This window comes from Agrilus planipennis, unplaced genomic scaffold (genome assembly GCF_000699045.2).
Source record: "Agrilus planipennis isolate EAB-ADULT unplaced genomic scaffold, Apla_2.0 scaffold66, whole genome shotgun sequence".
Taxonomy (NCBI): Eukaryota; Metazoa; Arthropoda; class Insecta; order Coleoptera; family Buprestidae; genus Agrilus; species Agrilus planipennis.
Genome location: NW_020438868.1, coordinates 641,781 through 664,422, shown reverse-complemented (window position 1 = coordinate 664,422; position 22,642 = coordinate 641,781). Strand labels below are relative to the sequence as shown.

The following is a 22,642-nucleotide window of genomic DNA, read 5'->3' as shown; positions in this document are numbered from 1 at the left end:
TGTCCTCCTTCAATAATATCCTATATTATGTATTATTAACACTGTGCCTGAACCTGATTGATGACTAAGTCGAAATTGTAAAGGAATTTTGTCGATGAAGCTCATCAATATTACAATGATAAAAACAGTATTTGATGCCAATAAAGTACAGCTGAATCAACGAGAGGTGGCGCCTGACTTTCTCACTTGCTGCACAGACGATAAACTAGAGCCGCATTCAGCTTTAAAAGGATGTCGCTAAAGGACGGAAGAAATATGGAAATGAACAAGGGGTTGGTCATTGGGAATACACTATTTACTTCAAGTTTGTGTGCTTTTATTCTGCTTATTTAGTCGTTCACTACAGTGGTTATGAAAACGAGTTAGTTACATATAGTTCTTGTGAGTATGCGGAGATAGTTTTCTATTCTGCGAAGTACTGAAAATGATCAGTTCGGGGTGTAGTTTCATGTAAGCATACATAAAAAAATTTGCAATGGGTTATTGTAATAGGGATATATATCTTCCAAACCGAGCGGCATGGCCCAGAGGTTTATACCATTGCGTAGCATCCGGGAGAACACCGGTTCGGTTCCGGATCCGCTTGCCTTTTGGTCCACGTTTTTCTATGGTTTCTTGGATCACTTAGGCAAATGCTGGGATAGTAATATTCGACAGATAATCTTTCATTCTCTTCTGTCTTCATTTCGTCCGTCTCATCTTTCTCACCCGAACCACCATCCACCCATTTCTACGATTTCTGAAAGCAGGGTGAAGAGGGCCTTCCGCCCTACCTTCCGGCATAGCCCAGAGGGACTGCCCGCCCACCAGCATTAGTGGCTGGTGGGAATGAAACACCCAAAAGTTTTTTTTCTTTATCTTCAAAGTCCTTTCTCTTTAATATTTTGACATAAATAATTATTTGCTGATATTTCTATCTATATTTTAGAGAACATCGACCGTGGTGGTTTATACGTATTATGTATGTATATAAAAATGATCTTTTAATCATATTGATTGTAGAGTATCATTAATTTTTTCTTATATGAAGTATTGCAATAAGTGTATAGTCTTTTGTTATCTGTTTTATCTCTTCGTGGTGACGTTAATGTTGCGAGTATCTTTTAAACAATACCGCTTTGATAAGGTAAATGGACTCAGAAAATGGACAACAAAGGTTCCCTTCGTCACGACTATTCACTACACTGGGACAATAAAAATTATATCTGATCGTAGTTATTATCGTACTCAAAGTATATTATTTCACCATCCCCAGAAAGATAGAAATCAGCGGCGTATTTATGTCAACCACTTAAAATTTCGTAAACACTTTTGTCATTTTCAAAAGTGAAGGCTGTTTCATTCGAGGAAATTTTTTCCCAGTAGGTAAACATAAGAAAATGTGTCTAGTCCTAATCGTCTTGAAAAATGGAATAAGTATCTGCTCTTTTTACCAAAATAAAGTGGAACGGTTGGACGAATTTCAACTACGGGCACCACTAGTTCTGGATAAATTTTAATTCCCGTATTACCTATTTGGGAAGCATTACATAAATTCAATTATTGGCATTCGCCGAGTCTACTTACTTTCGGATATTGCATTCCCGCCAGCTACTAGGGCCCTCTTCAACCCACTTTTAAGAATCAAGAAAATCGGTTGGTGGTGGTTGGAGTTAGTAACATGAGCCGGACGAAATGAAGACAGATGACAGTGAAAGATTCTGTGGAACATTACTGTCCCAGAATTCGTCCAAGTCATTAAAGGAAAGCCCAGAAAAAGTTGGACCAAAGCAGACGGATTCGGAATCGAACCAGTGTCTTCCCGTATTAGTGACCAAGGTCAAGATTAATTTTGCTCATCACAATCCCTAATGCGAAGCAATAGTCTAAATCTTTAGGTCGTATTATTTGGTCTAGAAGTTTACATTGTTTAGTTAGGTTTGATGTGTTTCTTATTTTTAAAAAGTCTCAATTTCTCCACGTTCTTTTTACAAACTTTGTTGCCCTATGTCAATTTATTAATGAAAACAGAAAGCAAATGTTGGCAAAAATGTACCACCAGAAGTCAACAAAGAACAACTCGTCCGAAACAGGAAGGTGGAAATAAACGAGATTCGTCGTTTTCCGTGAATGGCGCTATTCAAAACGCATTATGCTTGTCACTTCGAATTTCCAAGTAATTACTCATTCCGCAGCAACCCTATATCTCGATCCCTTCTCCCTTTTTGTTTCCGCTATCAGCGGTTTTCCCTCGATGTACACCAACACATGCATGAATTGTAAGTCAATACAAGTACAAAATGTGTACACTTTTGTGTATTGATGTATAATACCAGTACCCTTTTATAAAATACTTATTTGCCTACAAGCAGGTATCACCGTATCGATGGTACAAAACCCCCGAGCATTCAATGGAAGAAATTTAAAAACTGTACTATACACTGCACTATACTATAACTATACTATAAAATAAAGACATGTGAACAATTATTATAATATAATTTTAAAAACCTGTTTAAAATCTGAAATTTAGGAAATTCATTTCATTAAGAAACTAGAGAATAATTTATCATCATGAGCTCGTCATTCCCAACACTGGTTGGACGCGCACCTCCACTGTCCTACCCTGAGCTAATCTTCGCACTTCCCTAAATCTAGAACAACCCACATCCTTAACTATTTACTCACAATAAGCAAATCTAGATCTACTTTTACTTCTATTAACTCCTGTTTCTGTCTCTAATGTCTCTCTGACTAGACCTTCATGTCTGAGAAGGTGTCCTACCAACCTATCCCGCCTATTATTTATTGACTTCCTTAGAATCTTCTGTTCACCCATTCTTTCTAATACCTCTTCATTTCTAGCCTTCTCTATTCACGGTATCCTCATCATTCGCCTGTAACACCACATCTCGAACGCTTCTGACCTTTTCTTTTCCGCCGCACCAACCGTCCATGTTTCGAATCCGTACAATTCCTTGCTCCAAACATACATCTTTAACAATCTTTATTATTGCTAATAAAATTCAATGGCTTTGCCTCCAGTGTTGCTGACATAACAACAGTATACTTCCTTTTTTAACCTTTCGTAGAATTCCTTGGTTTTATACTTTCAAGTATATTTGTTTTGTTAATGCGAGTGTTTTTGTTAATTTTCATTATTCTCCTTTTGGATTTCACAGTAGGATAAAAAGGCCCCTACAACATACGCCACTGCCTTCTGTATAATATTATGTAAGCACTTTATAAGATTCAGTCCAGTGGAATAATAAAAATGGTATTAAATAAAGTAAGGAGAGCGAATAATATAATCAGCGATTGAAGCGGAAATTTTTTAAAACTTCGGGAGTGTTTTTATTTCAAAAAGGAAAGTCGTTAGGAAAAACTTCTTGAGCGTTTATAAAAAGTAAATATTTCTTTGTCAAAGATCGAAAAGCCATTTTTCTCGGAGGCTATGAAATGAAAATCGTTTCTTGTAAGACGTCCAAGAGCGTTTGGCTTTACAGCCCCACCGGGGGTGGCGTCTACATCAGGAGCGCTCGAGACCGAAGTCCCGATGCCATGTCGGGGGAATCGCATTATACGAAATGGAATTTGAAATTCCGGGACCCCCAGAGTGGTGTTGAAATACACTTTTAAAGGATCAAAATGCCGTTTTCGTTTTATCGAGTTAGCAAACATTCGCAACAAGGCTTGACAACTAGTGGGACATGGTGCAGAGTCTATTCTTTTTTATAACAAAAAAGTGAATAAAAATCTACATTTCCACTTCCATTCACTTTTATATTTACTGTACATAACATTTTGTACTAAATACACTCTTAAAAATATCAACTTAAGAATAATTACTTCAGTCCCTTAAGATTAAAACAAAAAACTTTTTATTTGTCCTTGTTTACATTGAATTTATCTTGAGATATCAACTGTCGTAATATAATAAAAGTATTTTTGGAACTGTAAAACTGTACGGTGCTTCTTAAGAAAGAACAATAAAAATAAATATCCATCAGTTGTAAAGAATATCGCACTCGAAAGTCGCTTGACATTAAGTAATTTCATCATCATCGAGAGCCACGACGTTAGTGTCAGGACTAATTTTAAATACTCTCCGTTCTCAGAATAAAAGGTGTCTCTTTGAAATGCTTAAAGTACATGAGAGTATTGAAACATGACTCTAAAGTGTACCCATTTGACAGTGACACTTATGGAATTACTAGTAAATGGAAATGGGGTCAAGTTTCACTAAAAGACGTCAAATGAATACGATGCCGAAATAAAAAGTATGGCGAGAGAATAAAATTCCACGCCGAAATTAGCGGCCACTAAGACGAATTAAATTGTTCCTATTAACAAGTATACATTTCATTTCTAATGGAATGAATTTTATTGTGCTTATTGCTGGTACATATTAAAAGTTTTATTTATATCACTCTGTGCATGGTGAGAGTAATAGTATTAGTCCTTTATAGGAGGATGATAGCTCTACTGTCGATCGAAAAGGTTAGAAATGAGGAGGAATTTGAGGAAAAGGAGATAAAGTATGAGAATGGTAGGACACCTTCTCAGACATGGACGGATAGATAGCGTTCTCAAATTGATAGAGATGTTGAATGTTCTATAATTTTCGTAAACTGCGAGAGTTGAAGAAATTGGTTAGAACCCAGCTTCACCACTCAAACATAATAGTTCCTGAACATTCCAGAACACTACATTCCTAATTCTTCTGGTCCAGTTCACTCTAGAACATTTTCCTTGAGGACCATACTTGATCTTCGAGGGCATTCTAGATTAGAACCGCCTTAAAAACATTCAAGAGCATTCTAATAAGTACATTCTCACTTGTTCTAAACCGCTAGTGGTTGATGCCACACATTCACCAAACTGGAGAAATTTAGAACATTATAGGACATTCTAAACATTTTTTTGTACGCTTTGGTCGACTTTTAACCATCACATCTCCCACATCAACACAGCTGTAGACATGGTGCACAACAGAAGACTTCTTGAGTCTTCTGCCACATTCATTGGTGGCCTACATTAGGTGGTTGTGGTTGAAAAGTAAATACACGGACATATGTCTATTTTTATTTATAAGCAATGATTAAATGGCTATTTTCTTTTAAATTCTTAAGTGTAGGGCAATTACTCACTGAAGCATTTAAAACCATTTGATGATGTTGAATTGAATTTTTGGATTACAGGATGTCCCAAAAAATCAGAATAAAATCAGATTAGAATAAAGCAGGAAAAATATTGCTATGGTTCCAAAGCTGTTATTTTTCTTTAATATTATTCTTATAAATCTTCACATAAAAAAAATTGAATCTCCCTATTAATTTCTTGCAATGTATATTTTTTAGTTTCAAAAAAATTGCTTATTATTTGTTGAAAAATGTAAATCTTTTTCCTGCCTGTTGGATATGAAGGTGCCAGTACAATTCGCAATGCAATAAGGCCATTGTCGACACTTCTTCAGTTGGATTAATGAGCCAGCAATGGGCCGTCACAGACTAATTAAGGCTTTCGTAATTGAGTGGCCTATGTCAGCCAGAGAGAAAGGGTTGCCTCCGCTACCACCTTCACCCTAAACCTCTGTAATTAGTAGCGTTGTTCCTTCTATTCCTGCTTGCTTTCGCACCAACGCGACGCAGTGGTATTCCTAATATGTCCCGTGCACATTAATCCGGTCCATCGTCTCCTTCCTTATCGTTGTTCAAAAACTTATCTCATAACAAAACGATTAAGGAAACCGAGCCAATACGCACATTTCGTAAAATAAATTTGTTGATTAAAATAATTAGTTGAGTTGAAGAAGAAATTAATTAGGGATTCGCCTAATTTTGAGATACGCTTAGGTTGAATAAATTTAGTCAAATTTTGTAACCGTTGGGGTCCAATTAATGTCCAGTCATTAAGGCTAATTCTCCGTTACCTCCTGGCCACAAAATGCGAGCCTAATGCTCGGGAGAGAAACAAAGGTGAAATAATAGAATGGCAAGAGAGAAAGCACCCGAAAGGTATTTAGTCGGTCTAATTAATTAAAGGGAACAGGATGGAACACGAAAGGGCGTGGTGAACTTGGTGGCCCTTTCTCATAAATTTAACACGAGGTCCAATTTAAAGCATGTTACAATCGGTTATTTCCATGTCACTGCCTACATTACCGCCGTAATCTTAATTTATAAGTTGGAGCATTACAAAAAGTGTGGAGAGTACGAGGGCGGTTCAATAAGTACCCGAGTTTGAAGACAGAGGTCGTTCCTGAAGGAAATTGGTGTTGTCATCGTGTGCTGCCATCTATCAAACCACGCCAAAACGAATTTCAGACTGATTGATAGGTTAGTTTGGATTTGGCAGCCATTCGACTGAGACGTGTTTCGTTATTTTCGCTAAGATGGAAAAAGAGCAGTATCGTTCGGTAACTCGCTTTTTGTTTTTGGATGAGAAGAAATGCGAGGAGATGAAAACAAAGTTGGATACTGTTTATGGAGACATTTCGCCATCTACGACCACAGTCAGATATTGCTTCAACGAATTTAAACGTGGACAAAGATCCGTTTTTGAGAGGAGCGACCAGGAAGCCTGGCAAACGTTGTTATCGAGGAAATCATTTTACGGATTTTTTTAGGAAAAGGAAGAACCATCACTGGACACTGGATCACTACAGTGAGTTATTGGGCCGCTTCGACAAAAAATTGAAGGAGACACGGACGCATTTGACGAAAAAGAAGGTGCGTTTTCAACACGATAACGCACCGGCACATTCATCAGGAGTTGTTGCCACCAAAATGCATAAATTACGTTATGAATTTGCTGCAGCACACCCCGATTTGACTCCCTGTGACTTCATCTTGTTGGCTACCATGAAGAAATGACTAGCGAGAAAGAAATTTAGCTCAAACGAGGAAGTCATCGCCCAGACAGGGGGATTTTGGAGTGTTCGACAAATCTTATTTTTTGGAGGGGTAAAAAAAACGGCATGGTCGTTGGGAGAAGTGTATCTTTCTAAAAGGGGACTATGTTGAAAAATAAAAAAACAAATTAAAAAAAAAAATGTGTCTTCATTTTTAACACGGGTACTTATTGAACCGCCCTCGTATATTATAGTAATACCAATAGAGATATGATGTGGGTGGTAATTATAAACTTACCTTTTGCTTCCAAAAATTGAAGCAATTCCTTCAAGGTATATGCATAAAACAAAAGAACACGTTTGTATTTGCGAAATTTATTTCTTATTCTTCAACGTGTTGTTGTTACTGATATTAGATAATGAAAATGCGAGTCATTACGTTGCGGATAAATTTGCAAAAACCGCAACGTGTTTTGGATGTTGTTTGCGACTAATTTTAATCTTACAGTAATTTGTAACTCTTCTTCTTTTCTTTTCTTGTCATTCAAAATTAGTTTTCCTTTTTCTTTCGTTTATCGCGCTCTCTTTTTTTTTTTTAAATTAATGGCCTCGCTTTCTATCAAGCGCCAAACAAACACAGAATCGCTTCTCAATCAAACGTAAAGCTTATTCATTTACAGCGCGGGAATTTATTTTAAAACGTTTCGGGTCCCGAATTAAATTCCTTTTCTCTTGTTTCGTCGACGAGGCTAGGATTAAATTTCCTTCCTGCGTAATTGTAGCATATATTTCTTTAACAGCTGCTGCCACTCGTTACCTACCAATTTATTTCAATTAATTCACATTTGTCTACTGAATAATGGATCGCTCACGGTAACACTGACAAATCGTTTCAATTTAACTTAAAACTATCAGAGGTAGATGGAGGTAGTTGTGTCTACGTATATCGTGCAGGTGAAAGTTTCAAAAATCCCAATCATATGTAGTACGGTTCTAACGAAATTTACGATTGTAATGATGATTTCATTGTCATCATTGTATTAGGATCATCAATCCTAAGACTCTCTACTCTTTTCGATCTTGAGCTAATCTTCGGATTTGTCTAAAACTAGCACATACTCCTCTTAACTCCGGTTTCTTCTTTTAATTTATCTCTAACTAGTCCCTTATGTCTGAGAAGGTGTCCTACCAACCTATCTTGCCTATTCTTCATTGTCTTACTCTTTGTAATACCTCCTCCGTCGTTCACTTCTCTATCCTCATCATTCGTCTGGAACATCACATTTCGAACCTTTGTAACCTTGTCTTTTTCGCTGCGCACCTATACGAAGCCTTACTCCAGACATACACCTTTAACAATCTCTCTAGAATTTCTAAATTAACTTCCTTTTACTAAAGACAACTCGACCTTGCGCTATCATCTGTTTTATATTTTTACTGCTCTTTCTATGCTGTATTATCTGACTTCCTATCAAACAGTAACAATAATTACTTTTGCTATTAATTGGTACCATTATTACAATTTTTGTTTTTTTACAGATTAATCCTTATATGCATCGATAAGTCTGTTTTGGACTTTGTATCATCCACATAGTTCGTACGAACGAAATCAAAAGATAATACCTAAGCTACACACTACAATTGCTGGTCAAGTTGGTTTAAGTGTATCTAATCCAGTGCTACGAATATAGGTAAGTCATTACTAACTTTTATGCTGATTAATATACGTTTCCGTTTTTTACCTGTTGTAATTATGAAAGATACGTTCCCAATCGATTTAAATGCAATCGTACAATAATGATCTCGTAGAAGCTGGTAGGTTCATTAAAAATAAGACACGTTAAGAAAAAGTTTTTTTTCTTTTTTTGTTTAACAATTATTATATAGTGTTTTTAACCGTAACTTCGTGTCTGGCGTATCCAAGATCCATCGAATGAGTACCTAACCTGTCTGTCTTCAAGTCCTCCGGGAGATGAATTGGGAATAAGTTTTTTAATTTTCTCGAACACGTCGTCGACAGAAAAATTGATGACATCGTCAAGCAGACGCTGTCGCTGAAGAGGTGCAAATTTATCGTGCAAAGAAAAAGATCAAATTCTTCCATTAATATTTCATGAAATCTGTCGGAAGAGGGATAGAGAGAGAGACAGAGAGAGAGAATTTTTAATCCCCCATTTTAATAAAGAAAACGGCCGTCGGGGGCGTGCGCACCGCTGATATCTTTTTAATGTTGACATAACTTGTGACGCGAACGTGGCTGCTAGTGAAAGTAGGGACTTAATAGAACGGGACTTCTAAAGAAAACAAAGCTCTTCCACGACAAGTGACGCGCCGCGCCGGGAAGAAAAGCACGGCCGACTAAAACCAAGCAACCACCCCATTGCCGCGCTGTCATCCCTCATTATAACGCTTGGGGCGCTTTATTTATAGCCCTCTTTGTCTCTCATCTTCTTCTTTTACTTCTTAATTGATTGTTTGTGTTTTATCACGACCCGAATGGATTGACGCAAGAGGAAAAAATCCCGTTACTAACAGATGTCAATTTATTGATCTATTTACATTTTCATTGCTTTTTTCTTTAACTATTCACACATTTTTTTAATAACGTAATTCGTGCTCCTTACGAACCTAATCTTTACGAAATTCTCCTCTCATTACGACTAGACTGAAAATAATAAGATACTTAAATTACATAACCAATTATTATTTTTATACCGAACGCATTGATAAAAACACTTCATTTTAAGCTTACAATTAAACCATCAGTTATTAACACTTATAAACTGCATCAACCCTTGTTAAACACTATAAAATACTTCAGTGTTATCTGTCTTTTCGTAGCCATCGCCCATCCACCCCCACGATTTTTAAAAATGACTCACTTCCACTGTACCATTCGGCTTTGCACTAATGTGTAGGCTGAAAGAACTGCGCTGGTCATATTGTAATGTTTGTGGGTTTAACAAAATTAACTTTACACTAATTTATTTACACTAATTATTAAAGAACTTAAAAACACTATTAAATTATTACTAAACTTAGGTTATGAAAAATTCTATTTATTTACATTACTGTTGATATATCACTATTCCCTGCGCTATTTATTTCACAGCTATCACTGTCAATTTATTTCTGGATTCACTTCTGCAACGGCCAATTTATTTCTCCTTCTGTCGGCGATCGTCTCTTCCTTTAAATACTCTTTTGTTTACTTGCGGGAACCTTCTGGAAACATCCGGATAGTTTACTTTTTCTTTGAACTGTTTAACTGCTTTCGCAGAACGCAGGTACGACACACACATTTAGAAATACGGCGCACACGAAGAAAGGCGCCTGCGGCTAGTCGGCGGATCGATAAGCCGTTCACCGGTCGCACACAAACACACTCGTTGCTCGCTACAATATGTTTTTTATCCGTAATTTTTCTAAACAATCGCCCTTATATGTAGTGCGAACTTTGTTTGTGAAGTCATTACTTACGATTCAAAAAAAAAAATGAAGGACTCGTAAACAGGGTGTTGAGAGGAGATAGCCAATAGAAATTAATTACAAATGTTTTAAACTTCTTTTTATTTGCATCCATGAGCCGAGGGTGTGTGTGTATGTGTATAGAGATTTGTCGTTTATAAACAGAGTCGAAAAGGTGCCATAAAGGACCCACCCCTCGATTATAAACTTCCTTTTAGAGGAGCAGAAGATAAAATTAAAACCGGGATCATTTTCCAAATAGCGTTTCTGCAGCACATTTTGAGGTAGCTTTGGTCGCGATTTATCACCGCGAAAGTTGTACAAAAGTATAAAGATAAGAGAAACGACCGACGTTATATCTCCCTGATTGCTTTTTATTTTCGAGAATTATAGAGATAACAGCTCACGAGGACCCAGCACAGGACCGTAACCAAAATGACTTAATCCCCTCTAATGCACCGGCCTTAATTTTATATACGAAACTTTTTTACGAAAGTATTTTTTAACTGATTCTTTTTTCTACTTTTTTACTGCCTGTTCATTCATTAAAAGTTAGTTGTAGAAACATTGCAAATATTCTATATTTTCTTTGTATTTGGTTGAAAACCTGAAGTATATTGTCAGGAAGTTTGCTAGAATATCGTTTATGGTTTTACCCTCATCATTGGAGCAGTTCTATCCGTTAATAGTCAGCTAATTGCAGATAGTCGTATTATCATCGGAGGAGATAGCTGCACACATTTTCGTTACAAATATGCCTACGCTAGATCAATAGGTTGTTACCACATTATGGTATATATAGAAGAGGTAGTAACCATACCTAAAAAGACAGCCGCAGTTAGATGCCAGACATTTAGAACAATTAGCTTAACTTCCTATGCGTCAAAGATCTTAATTAGAATTGTACAGAGGAGGATGGAAGAAAGGGCGGAAGAACTATTAGGGGAAGATCCATTTGGGTTTACAAGAAATAGAGGAACGCGGGATGTCATAGTCATTCTCGCTTTAAGAGTAACAATAGAGAAAACGATAGAAAAAGGAATGAGCGCGTACATAGGATTTATAGATTTAGAAAAGCTTTTGACAGTGTTAAATGGGACAAGATGTTAAATATACTTAAAAATTTAGGGATGATTTTTGATTTTTAATCTATACATCGAAGACGCAATCAACATCATTAAAGACAGTACAACTGTAGGGATAGATATAGAGGGGCAAAAGATTATGCATCCATTTGCAGATGATCCAGTAGTATTAGCATCTAGCAAGGAGAAGTTAGAGATAGCTTTAAATAAAATGGAAGCGGTATTGACAAAACAGTATTGTATGAAAATAAATAAAAGTAAAACAAAAAAACTGGTACTAGGTAAGAAAAAGTAGCGAAAGAGCGAATATAAAGAAAAAATTAGAAGAAGTTGGTGATTATAGGTATATAGGAAGTCAGATGAGCCAGGACGGAAGGAGTGGTAGGGATTTAATGCACAGGATGACGTAGGGTTGAGTCGCCTTCAATAAAAAGAAGTTGCTCGCGAACGATTAATATAGAAATTGAAAAAGATTGTTAAAGGTTTATATGTTTGGATCGCGGCGCTGTACGGGTGCCAAACATGGACGTTGGGCGCGGCGGAAAAGAAAAGGTTAGAAGCGTTCGAAATGTGGTGTTGCAGGCGAATGATGAGGATACCGTGGATAGAGAGGGTTAGAAATGAAGAGGTATTGGAAAGAATAGGAGAACAGAGGACTCTATGGAAGTCGATAAGAAATAGGCGAGATAGGTTGGTAGAATACTTTCTCAGGTATGAAGGTCTAGTCAGACACAAATTAGAGACAGAAACAGGAGTTAGGAGGGGTAGAGATAGACCTAGATTAGATTACTGTTCGCAAATAGTTAAGGATGTCGGTTGTTCTAGTTTTAGGGAAATTCGAAGATTAGCTCAGGATAAAAAACAGTGCAGGTGTATGTCTAACCAATCTTAGGACTGATGACCTTACGATGTAGTAGTAGGTACTAATATTAATTGGTCTCCATCCTTTGGTATTTAGAGTATCTAACAAATGATTTTAGCTCTCTTATTCATTCGAACTGATTTAGCATTCGGGTCGACGGCTTTTTTCCTTAATCTTTTTCGCAGTTCACCACGTCGTTGTCCTATCCTTATTCTCTAGTGAAAATAAAGTGCCGACAGTTTTCCGGCGTCGTAGCGAAGGGTTGCGGTGTAAATCAGCCGAACGCAGTATATTGGGGGAAGTCCCGAGGTTGCCTTAAGTACGGCGCTTCTCTCGTCGAGAGAAATAAAGGTGTACGGTGAATTACGAGCTCCATCTTTCTAGCGCCTGCTCCGGATATTATCGCTCGTTTGTCTTTTGCGCGGGCAATATCGCAACCGTCTAAGCCAGTGATTGTGCGACGGCATCGAAATTCTAAACTCGACCCATTTGTCATTTCAAACGAACCACCCTGTTCGCTTATTTCCACCTTAACCCCCACCCCCCCATCCCACCCCCGGCCGTATTTCGGAAAATATATCACCTAAAGTGTATCGAGAACTTATTTTCCCGAAGAAGTTTCTTATCTAATTTATTGAAATCTTTATACTGACCTGCCAACACTATTGCCAACTCAAAAACAATTTAAAGGATTTTAAGTACGCAGACAATTGTGATTGCACTAGCGAACGGCGCGAGATATAAACTTTCACGCACCTTGTGCACATTCAAATCATTTTTTGTGGTCCGGTATCTTTCTTATATAAATATATTTATATCAAACTCATCTCGCATTCCATAAACAAAATCGTCTTTTTGCCCACTTTCTACTCGCTGATTGATTACAGCCGAGTACATTTAATGGCAATCAATTTTTTCCCGGAGGTTTATCGTTTCCCTTTCGAGGTTCTTTGCCTGTGCATTGGCATAAATATGTCAAGAAATTGTGTATGATTTATTAGGTTATTTGGGTTAATGCATGAAGAAGATGAAGTGGTAGTTGAGAAAACAGATGACGTAGGAGACGTATGCATGTACGTTATCGCTTAACAATGAGGCAAAAAATGTATCATGAAAATTGACAGTTTTGTAAGAGAAAATTGATTATTCCGGAGGATCAGTGAACTGAATCGAACTTGAATTGTAATCCCTATCAGCTACGCCGTGGGTTTAGTTCGACATATCTGTGTCGAACATTTTGGAGTCCCTCAAAATGTAGCAGTACTCCACAGATGGCGTGTACTACTTTGTTTGTAGTATTTATCAAGTTATCGACTTTCAACTTTTGGCTCGCCTTATAAACCAGTCAGTCACCTAGCGGCGTGGCCTAGAGGTTTAGACCATTGCTTAGCATTCGGGAGGACGCCGGTTCGATTCCGGATCCGTCTGGCTTGGTCCAAGTTTTTCTGTGGTTTCCTTGAATCACTTAGGCAAATGCTGGGGCAGTAATATTCCACAGATAATCTTTCACTCTCTTCTGTCTTCATTTCGTCCGTCTCATCTTTCTCACCCGAACCACCACCCACCCATTCCCACGATTCCTGAAAGCAGACTGAAGAGGGCCTTCCGCCCTACCTTCCGGCATAGTCCGGAGGGACTGCCCGCCCACCAGCATTACTGGCTGGTGGGAATGAAACACCCAAAAGTTTTTTTAGTATTAATAAGTCATTTGTGTATTGGGGACGTTTTCCCGAAGTAACTCATTACAATGTTGCATATAGTTTCGAAATGGGTTTTTTGCAGCACCCATAAACTTGTAAGTAACCATGAAAGAGCTGACTAGTCAAAAATAAGCCCATTAAAGTTAGAGCGCAGCGGTTGAAGTTGTAGGGAGTACAATCGGTGGAAAAGTGCACAACCGCAGGACTTCTCGCCCGTATAATATTCCCTGCCCAATTTCTGCAGTTCCCCTGTCTACAATCGTCAACCGCACCGTCGTCGTCGGGCCGGTCGTCGTACCATTGTCGGCAATAAACACATTTTTATATGCAACGTGACGCGTTGCTGTCAAGCGGTAACAAGTAGGCGGCTCGAATGGCCCCGTAGACGCGTAAATCACCGCCGCCGTGGACATTGCACACTCGGGGTTAATATCCTGACTGATTTATAACCAACAGAAACAATGGCTGCGGCGTGGCACTCCACGTTTGTTCGTTCGTTCGGTCGAGCTCTGCAACAGCAGTTCTCCGTGCGCTCTTCGCTCTTCTCTCTCTGCATGAAGACATACACACACGGTTGTCTGACAATAAACGACCACCGCGGCAGCTTTTAAGTTTAAAGCCAGCCAGGTACATAATTTCCAACCGCACATTCAACGAATGTATGCGAGGCCCAAATGGCGCGAGTTTTAGTGTTTTCACGTCCGCGGAACTCCCCGTATAACAACGACAGCAACGTGTGTTAAACATTCCTCATTCGCTAATACAACACGCTTTTACAGCCTGACAGACAATTACCATTTTCAATGAGGTAGTCGTATGTATATGGTATGTAAAAAAATAACGAAATTATCTGTACTTTTGGTTGAAACATCCACAATTCAGATTCAGCAGACTATAACCAAAAGATTTGAAGCGGGAAACTGTGGAAATGACTTGAATCAATTCAATATCTTATTGTCCAGTTCGTTATTCCATGGGGAAAGAAGTTCACCGTCTGAAATCTTATCGGATACACACCTCCACTCCTTTTCAGTCAATCATAACATTTCCCAGAATGTAGAACATCTCACATCATCCCTAACAGTAATCTAGTCTTAATCCTCTTTTATCCCTGTTTATTCTTGTGTCCTGTTTCTGCTTCTAATATGGCTCTATACCCAAACCTTCATGTCTAAGAAGGTGTCTTACTGTCCTGTCCAGGGTCCGATTCATTACTCCATGGTGAATGAAGGACTCCGAGAAGTTCGCCGTCTAAAATCTGGTTGGATACGCATCTCCACTCCTTTCTGTTTTCAGTCAGTCATGACATTCCCCTGAACGTAGAACATCTCACATCATCCCCAACAGTAATCTAGTCTTCATCCTCCTTCACCTCTGTTTATTCCTGTGTCCTGTGTCTACTTGTAATATATCTGTCTATATCCAGACTTTTATGTCTAAGAAGGTGTCTTACTGTCCTATCCACGGTCCAATTCATTGCGCCCTGACGAATGAAGGACTCCGAGAAGTTCACCATCTAAAATCTGGTTGGATACGGATCTCCACTCGTTTCTGTTTTCAGTCAGTCATGACATTTCCCCGAAAGTAGAACATCTCACATCATCCCTAACATAAATGTAGTCTTCATCCTCCTTTGCCTCTGTTTATTCCTGTGTCCTGTTTCTGCTTCTCAAATGGCTCTATACCCAGACCTTCATGTCTAAGGTGTCTTACTGTTCTATCCAGATTTTCCCTAATAGTAATTTAAACTTCGTTCTCCTTTACCTCTGTTTATTTCTATGCCTTGTTTCTGCTTCTAATATGCCTCTATACGTCTATACCTAGTCTTTCATCCCTCGTTTTCGTAATTGTCTTCCATTATTCCCTCTGTTTTTCCTTTTTATAAATCCTTATTTCGTCATCCTCCCATAACACCACATCATCTCAAACGCTTCTATGTTTTTCATTCCCACTGCGGCATTGATATGAATTTGTTCAGAGCTACATTCCAAACACATGCTTTTTATTTGCAGTTAAAACTAATTAATTTCATTAATATTAGTGATTTCTTGGTTGCGATGATTAGAACGGAACAGGCTATGGGTGCACTTTAGGTGCTGCTGATTTGCCGCTAATGAAATTTTTGCCTTCCGCTATTCGTCATGTGGTATGAGCGGATAAGCGCTCTTCTTTGTCAGAAAGGGTAGCGACGACAGCGACGCCCATCCCTCCCCGCCATCAACGACGTCGTTTTGCGTACATTCCTCATGGTGATTGATGACAGACGAAACGTCGGGCAGACAGACGACTGGGCGGTCGGGCAACGATATACTCGGGGCATGCATCATGCGAATGCCACGTACTTTGGAAATTAATTACTGCAATAACGGCACAGTGCCGTAATCCGATAACGAGGAACGAAGATAATTGATGTGTACGTTCGTCGCAAGACTTATGATGATACGAGAAGGAAGTGCAATGAATCGGCGATGAGGGAGGTACGTAGTCTTTGTTGCAACTGAATGATTAAAATGGAAATCAAGGATTGAGGGCACAATGATGACTAAAACGTGTTGGTTTGATATTCAACGCTTTTCAATTGAAGATGACAAATTGTAGTCGTGACCACATCAGCTTTGTGAGAAGCATTTGCTTTCTAAGAGGAAAAAACCCTTTTTTGTTCCAGATATATCTAGGGTATGTTCTATGAAAGTGCTGACGAAACTAACGGCTAAAACCCTCACCTGTAGCATTTCAATGAATTATATCCAAAATCAATTATAATCAAAAGAACTACTAGTCGAGAATTCTCTTTCTATACTTTTTATTTCCAAGGTGTTTTAGTTCATGAAAGAAGTAGTAGAGATCTAAATTTTCCTTTGATTGATTGATAAAAAGTGAAATATCTTCAATTTATTCTTCAGTCCAGTATATATTGTAGTCATTTTATGGAAAAGGATGGTAATGTAACATTACTTTGTTAGCAATTATTCGTTGTTGTTTCAACACCAGCAAATAAACGAAGAACAAGATAAGATCTGCATATAATTCTTATCCATTTTGTGGAAACGTCACCAGTTGTAAATTTCGCCAAAAGTCAACGACTCTGTTTTGTATTTAATTAAAGTTTCATTTATTCGCCAGTTGCTCTGGCCTCGGTAGCTCGTTTGGATCGCCGTGTGGAAGAACACGACCGTCAAGCAGCTTCTTCAGGCCGTTATCTGCCGTAAACGATGGCATAGCTTTTCTCCTTTAAAGAGACTGGAAAAGATAAAAGACGTTGTTTAGCGAAGCAACCTATCAGGATGTTTAATGAGTGATGTACCGAGGATTTATGAACCGGCCAGATCGGTAATTGTAATTGGATATGGACGCTGATGGTTATCGCTCGTCGGGTGGAATGCGAAGCTGATGCCTGTCCTCCGACGACCGACATGTTGCTCACTACCATTTTTATTTCGTTTAAAAATTATTAGAGGCAGCCATCGATGTCATGCTACGATGTTGTCGGTACACTTTAACGCTTATAAACATGACCTTAACGAGCAGATTACAGAAATAGACGATCCCTAAATAATATGTATGTGATTCAACTCGTGATGATTATCTTATGATGCAGCAAGCACAACACATCAACAACAATTTAATAACGAAACTTATAATTAAAGTTGATCTTAGTAACTACCGTACTAGTTGAATTGAAGATAATTAAATTGAGAAAGAGCAAAGGGTGGACCCATAGGGCGACCTCGAAGAAAACCACAAGGTGGTGGATAGCTTATTGTACAGATAACAAATAATAGTAAATGGTGCTCAGGTTTTCGTGGTCAGATCTTGTGTGTGTTCATACAGTTATTAGTTTTGTATATATGCGTCATTTCCAAAAAAGCCGTATAATTTTTATATGCTTTGAGAGCTCATATAGCAAGGCTTGTGTGTGAAAAATTCCAATTAATTCTACGCAGTAGTTTTTGGTTGGAGCCCTTTTAAATATGGAGAGCGATAAGCAGCATTTTCGACATATCTTACTGTTTTACTACAGAAAGGGTAAAAATGCTGTTCAAGCCAGAAAGAAATTAATTGACTGATGTGTATGGAGAAGGTGTGTTGACAGTACGCCAATGCCAGAACTGGTTAGCTAAATTTCGATCCGGCAATTTTGATGTCGAAGATGCACCACGTTCGGGAAGGCCGGTTGAAGCTGATAAAGACGCAATAAAGGCATTAGTTGATGTGAACCGGCGAATAACAACACGTGAGATCGGATTGAAGTTAAATTTATCAAATTCAACAGTTTATACCACTTGAAAGGCCTGGGATTATCCTCGAAGCTCGATGTATGGGTTCCCCATGTCCTCACAGAGAGAAATCTGTGTCGCCGCATTGACGTCTGCGATTCGCTTCTCAAACGTCACGAAAATGATCCGTTTTTGAAGCGCATCATCACTGGGGACGAAAAATGAGTTGTATACAACAACGCCAAACGCAAGAGGTCATGGAGCAAAAAAGATGAACCGGCTCAAACCATTTCCGAAGCCGATATTCACCAAAAAAAGGTGATGCTGTCTGTTTGGTGGGATTTTAAAGGAATCGTTTTTTTTTTAGCTTTTACCGGATAACACAACGATTAATTCGGAAGTCTACTGTCATCAGCTGGACAAACTGAATGATGCACTTCAACAGAAAAGGTCAGAACTAATCAACAGGAAAGGTGTAGTGTTTCACCAAGACAACGCCAGACCTCACATAAGTTTGGTCACTCGCCAAAAGCTTTTACAGCTTGAATGGGATACAATGCTACACCCACCATATTCTCCAGACCTGGCACCATCGGATTATTATTTGTTCCGGTCACTCCAAAATTTTTTAGACGGTAAAACCTTCACCTGAAATGAGGAGGTCAAAAACCTCCTCGATCAGTTTTTTGCCAGCAAAGACCAAAAATTTTATGAGCGTGGAGTTATGCTACTACCAGAAAGATGGCAAAAGGTGTTGGACCAGAACGGTCAATATATAATTTAATAAAGTATTTGTTTATTATACGAAAACTGTCTTTCATTTCCACAAAAAAAACGACATGACTTTCCGAACAACCCTATAGTACCATCTTCATAGCATGGTCATTCTTCATTAGAAACAGATGCAAACTCTAACAGCAAACGTGCTATTCATCCTCTTCATATGTATCAAATGAGTTATCTTTCAGATGTTTCCTTCATTTGTTTTTTTTTTAATAGTTTTCGGGATTTCAAACGTTTTAGCAGTTTGATTGCTAGGAAGGACACTATGAGATCATTGAATATCAGTCAATTGACGCGGTAAGGAGAACACTTGCGATCTTCATCATGTTAGTGTCTATTGGGGGTGTAAATAAAATGTTTTTGCCGCTTCCGTCCAAATGGTTATTGAAATGGTAGCAACTTTTTCACATGTAATAAACGGCGCAGGTTTGACATCGTTTGAGAATGTGCACGGGAGGATAGAAGGCGAAAAAACCCGTCTCTAATAACCGCAATTACGAGTCAACGGGTCCACTTTTTCCACTTTCTTCGTGCATCGGCCGTCGTATCGCGTCGCGTCATTGCGTACGATAATAAATCTCCTCGCAAAGGCCATCCAATTAATTCCAATCATGCCCGGCAACTGTTCCCGAGTCGGCGAGAGCCGCTGCCTCCTGATGATGTCCGAGAATAACTGCCGCCAAGTCGCGGCCGGCGGTGCACTTTGTGTCTTGATTGATTGATTGCCAACTGTCCAAGACGGTCAAGGCGGCCTCGCTGCCTTCGACGACGATCTACTGTTTTAGTCGTTGCCATCTCGATCCGTTAGCGTGTGCTGCCTTGAATTTGAGACAAGCCAACATTTGGTGCATAATCAAGCTATAAGAAGTTGGATCTTGTAGCCGCAGAACGTAGCGCATCCTAGTTTGGAAGAAAGCCCGATAACTAAACTGGAAATCGTCACCAAGTGGTCATAAAATATATCGTATCAAAAGAAAAAAATACCCAAACCATTAAGAAGAGACAACAAAAGATATATTTGAGATAAAAACCAGTCCAGAAAAGACAGTAGGATCTGTGCAACAACTGATAAGACTTCTTTACTGTAGTAACGTCTTAAACGTCATGTTACAACGCCCTTCCTTGTTACTTTGCATACCTTCCTCGCAGCGAATGTCTTGACAGTAATTTTCTCGTAAATCATGCTGTCTTTCAGGTTGCCGGTGTGACATCATTTCACTCTAGAAATGGGGATTTGTGTTGCGCATTCTTTATGTTGACGAAAGTACTACACCGTTGTAGTGCTTTTAAGCCTTTTTTCGTAGTCGACAACTTTATATTAAACTTTTTCAACGTGGAAACTCTGAAAATAACCACATTATAATATTGGAAGTGATGTTGTGGTATCTCAGGTGGTAATGTGACAGAAGTTGAAAGAAATTGTGGAAACAGAGTCAGAAGTTTGGTATCGAAACAGAGTCCATCATATAGTCGAACGTTGACATAAGTAATTCCTATTGTTTGTTATAATAGCTCATAATTCACATATAAAGACTGACATTAGTAACATACTGGGTATATAGGAATCTTATTTGAAGCTATGAGTGTAAATGAGTAAGAGAAAAAGTTTGTGGTTTTCGTGATCGTCTCCATCTGCCTGTGATTCAGTTACAAGGTGTAGTCTTTCATCGTGGTAGTACCCATTGACGAACGGGCTGCTTTATGGCACTCGTAACGCCTTAGTGGTCATTTCGTGCGATCTGTAATGGCTCGAATGGCATAACCCTGCCGCATCCAACTATACGACGCCATAAAAATTTTCCGAAATATCATCGTAGCTCGGCTAACGGTGGCGCGGCAACTTATAAAAGAGGCATTAAACTTCGACGATGGCTTCTTGGACGAAAGTCGTCTCCACCGATTTATACTTGCAACAGACACACGTCAAATATGAGTATCTTACAAAATTCAAAGTAATCAAATAGATATATAGTGTACTGTATCAGACAGTCAAAATTCCATTGATCTTCATTGATTATCTTAAGAATTGTACTTATAACTTTAGAATTTGAATTTGGGAAATGTTGATTCCCTGTATGATGATGATGATCCTATATTGACGAAGCAAAGCTCTATCGGGATCATTTAAATATTAATTAGTAGAAGATTCAGGAGTCAGAGCTGCAATGTTTTCATAAGAAGTAAAAATTTGGAATTTGAATTTTCTTTACGGTTTGATTGAAGATAGTCGAACGGGAGTCGGTGGAGTATACCATAGTCGTTTTTCTCGCCATCTAAAGCCCTTTGCGTTGTTGTTGATGCTGTGATGGTTTGATGCTGCTGTTGGTTCGTGTCGTAACCGGAATGCCGGTGTTTATGGCGTTTACGGCGACCATAAAGTACGAAAGTCCGCTCGCGTGTACCAGTCGGGTTTAATCAGTAATCAGTATGTATCTTTATTTTATGGCCGGAATTTATACGTAGATAAGGAGCGGACTACCATAGAAAGTAGTCGCTAATCCGAGCCTCCCCGCCGTGCCGTGACGGACACCGCTCGTAAACATCTCTCGCACGACTTTTATTATGGAAAGCTTAATGGACTTAAATAACCGTAAATTTTCCCTATAGTCGTAATAACTTTGAGCTAATGCAAATTTGTTACTTTATGTCTCGCGATAAACGGCGTAAATTCGGCCTGCTCCAGGCCATGATCTGTCCGATGTGCGATGAGATGTTCAAACTACTCAGTGGCGTGCAAAACGTCTACAAAATATACACTCGTCCCCACTTTGGTTACCCAAGCCTCCTTGAACATGTTAAGTTGACACGAAAGGTGATTCCATCGTCATTACTTAATTCCAAACACAAATGGAAGCTTCAGCAAAACGCTTCTATCATCATGTATTCCAGTTATCATTTTTCTTCGTCATTCTCTTATTAGTGAAAATCAAAACCTATTTCTGGGCAATTTCTGTGCACTTTCTTGTTCTTAAACGTTGAACCTTCCAGAATATCGCTCTCTCAATTCTGAAAACCCTCAGCATATAATTATCTCTTCTTTGTGGATATCAGTTTTTACAAAATTATTTTAGTGTTGGTGAAAGTTTGCCGGCTCTGTTCTAGATCAGAACTGGACAAAACACGGTCGTAATACTATTGGATTCGGCTAAAAAACTTTTGGGTGTTTCATTCCCACCAGCCACTGTGGCTGGTGGGCGGGCAGTCGCTCCGGATTACGCCGGAAGGTAGGGCCGGAAGGCTCCCTTCAGCCTCCTCTCAGGAATCGTGGGAATGGGTGGGTGGTGGTTCGGGTGAGAAAGATGAGACGGACGAAATTGAAGACAGAAGAGAATGAAAGATTATCCGTGAAATATTGCTGGCCCAGCATTTTCCTAAGTGATCCAAGGAAACCACGGAAAACGTGGACCAAGGCAGACGGACCCGGCGTCCTCCCAAATGCTAAGCAATGGTTTAGACCTCTAGGTCATGCCGCTCGGTTGAGGTCGGCTACCGAAGTGCTGATTTACCTACGAAATGGATAGGATGAAAAAAGGAAAGAATCATCTCACTCGCACCCGCAGGAGCAATGAGGAGCTTCTCGGCTATATCTGAGAAGCATTCGGGATTAAAAAGGGCCGAGTTTACCCGGCATATACCATATAAAACCATCTATTACGTACGTTGTCAGTTTTCATAAATGTAGACATAACCTTTTC

At 38.9% G+C, this 22,642-nt stretch overlaps 1 long non-coding RNA gene across 1 annotated transcript in view; it reads left to right on the top strand.

Moving 5' to 3' along the window:
* The first annotated feature begins 8,375 nt into the window (after nucleotides 1-8,375).
* The window catches only part of LOC108734716, a 169,422-nt gene continuing 155,155 nt past the window's right edge, over nucleotides 8,376-22,642 (top strand). The window contains exon 1 of the long non-coding RNA XR_001937426.1: nucleotides 8,376-8,523. This is a non-coding gene — a long non-coding RNA (uncharacterized LOC108734716). The remainder of the gene's footprint in view (nucleotides 8,524-22,642) is intronic.